This window comes from Tupaia chinensis, unplaced genomic scaffold (assembly GCF_000334495.1).
Source record: "Tupaia chinensis unplaced genomic scaffold, TupChi_1.0 Scaffold000078_1, whole genome shotgun sequence".
NCBI classification, from domain to species: domain Eukaryota; kingdom Metazoa; phylum Chordata; class Mammalia; order Scandentia; family Tupaiidae; genus Tupaia; species Tupaia belangeri.
This window is the reverse complement of record NW_006159539.1, coordinates 2,049,426-2,051,663: the sequence shown is the minus strand read 5'-3', so window position 1 is coordinate 2,051,663 and position 2,238 is coordinate 2,049,426. Positions and strand designations below refer to the sequence as shown.

The 2,238-nt window shown below is 56.0% G+C and overlaps 1 long non-coding RNA gene across 1 annotated transcript in view; it reads right to left on the bottom strand.

The window, feature by feature from the left end:
- Positions 1–1,036: 1,036 nt before the first annotated feature.
- LOC114006545 (uncharacterized) overlaps positions 1,037–2,238 on the bottom strand; it is a 4,464-nt gene continuing 3,262 nt past the window's right edge. Inside the window, exons 2-3 of the long non-coding RNA XR_003548259.1 lie at positions 1,846–1,946; positions 1,037–1,114 (exon numbers count right to left, since the gene is read on the bottom strand). This is a non-coding gene — a long non-coding RNA (uncharacterized LOC114006545). The remainder of the gene's footprint in view (positions 1,115–1,845; positions 1,947–2,238) is intronic.

The following is a 2,238-nucleotide window of genomic DNA, read 5'->3' as shown; positions in this document are numbered from 1 at the left end:
AAAAAAAATGCATTCCAGGCCTCGCTATGGTGGTGTGTGCTGCTAAGATGCTGCGTTCCACAGGCTGGGACCACACATGAAGCCCAGTTAGATGCCCGGTCCTACTAAAGACCAGGCACGGTGGCGTGCATCTGCAATCCCAGCATCTCAGGAGGCAGAGGCAGGAGGGTCAGGGGTCAAGGCTGGCCTGGGCAGTACAGCAAGACCATGTCTGAAAGAGCCAGCTGTGGTTCATCGCATCCACCCTCACGTCCTCAACTGCTTGCTGGACAGGGCTGGCCCTACCTGCAGCCCTCACCTCCCTCCTGAACTCCAGGGCCACACCTGCCACTGCCCACTGGGTCCTGCACGTCCCGGACAACTCACACCCAACGCGTCTCCCACAGAACTCACCTCCCACCTGGGTGCTCCCCCAGAGCAGCAAATGAGATGACCAAGTGAGTACCCCAAAATCTGGGCATCCCACATCCCTTCCCTACTCTATGTAATATTAAATAAAATACCCAGGAAAACTTGTCAACCTCCTGGGCCCTACCCATCGTGGGCGAACCCAGTCTCCCAGGACTGGGGCCTAGGGATCTGAATTTCCAGAAGGGTCCCTGAGCCTGGCTTGAATCCCAAGCTGGCCTTAGGGCACCGCTGTCCCCGAAAGGTGGTATGTTCAAATCCTGATCCATCCTGCAGCAGTGGCGACTACAGAAAACCACCGTTGGACTACAGCCTGCCTCGGCTTCCATGCCCGCCAGTGCCCCCCACCCCCAGGAACACTGCGTTCAAGACCCTTTGTCCTTGCTAGAGTGACTTTCTTTTTAACGAATTATTTATTTAAGTTATTCATTCATTTATTTTAATTTGACCAGAGAAAGAGAGAGAGATACAGAGAGAGAGAGGAAGCGAGAAAGTAAGCCACCAGATTCAGGATTTGAACTGTGGTCGGCCATGTGGGAGTGTCCAGCGCCTTACCCGCTAGAGTGACTTTACCTCTTAGAGCTGTCCGTTCTGATAGAAGCCTGCTGCTCAGGCCCGGTCAGACGAGGCGGTGATCTGGCTTTGGAAGAGTCTACCCCATTAAACTGGATCTCAGCCAGCCACTAGCTGGAGTGGCACTCAGCACCTGGCTCAGGGAGGTGTCCGGCAAAGGTTGGTCAGGGGAGTGCAAACGAAGACAAGGAGGGAGAGGGTGGCTCAGAGGGCTTGGGCTGACTCTGCAGGCTGTTTGGGGGCCCTGGCAAAGAGCTGGGTCGCTACCTGGCAGGGATCGTGTTCTGGGTCCCGAGGCTAGATCCATAAGGAGACCACGGGTGGTGTTTTTGCTGACCTCTTGGCCCTAGGCTCTGGGTGATCGAGCCGGTGATGGTAGCCTGCCCTCCCCTTCCACATGCCACCTGATCAGGTTTGGAGCTTCTGGGGACTCCTGACCCCCCTCCCCCACCTGCCCCAGCCATTGCCAGGACAGTGGGCTCACAAGGACTCCGGGTCACTTTGCATTGTACCACGGAGCTGGCTGTGCCTTGGCCCCAGCCCCTGCTCTGCTTCATGCACCACTGTCCTGTCTTGGCAGCTCCAACCTGCAGGCAGACCCCTTCACCTGGCCCCTCGTGCCCGGCCCTCTCTGCGCCTCCACCCCCTCTTTCTTCGTTCCCTCTTTCTGCTTTGTTCCACACATCCAGTGCCTTTGCTGCTAGACCTGCTGTCACCTTACACCCCTGCTGTCCTGGGGCTCCAGGCTGCTGCAGTACTGGTTCCGACCTCCTGCCCCCTCCCCTCCCCACCACTGGCTATAAGGCTGAAACCTTGTTGGGGAGGAGTATGGGGTGGCAGTGGCCTGCAGTCATTGGATGGTACCCTGTTTTGCTGGCTCACTGTAGATACACCAGACTCTCTGGGAAGTGGGTTTGAATCCGTGGCAGCCTTATCCTCAGGACCAGCGACTTCATTTGCAGATCCTAGTGCAAAATGAAAACACAGAGCCCCTTGTTCAAAAAGGATTACGAACTTCAAGATGGCAGTAGCAGAGTGTTCCTGCTTTTCCCTTTTTACAGTCGAACCGCCAGGCCCTTCAAAGCCATGGCCCTGTGTGGCCGCCCCGGTCACACATCCATAAAGCTGTCCCTAACTGTGTGAGTCTGCCGAGGCCATTTTCAGGAGTCTCTTACTATTGCCATCTTAGGAAGCCCTTAGGTTTGGGTTTCTCAGAGAGCAAACAATTACACAATGACAAAGGCCATGATTGGCTCC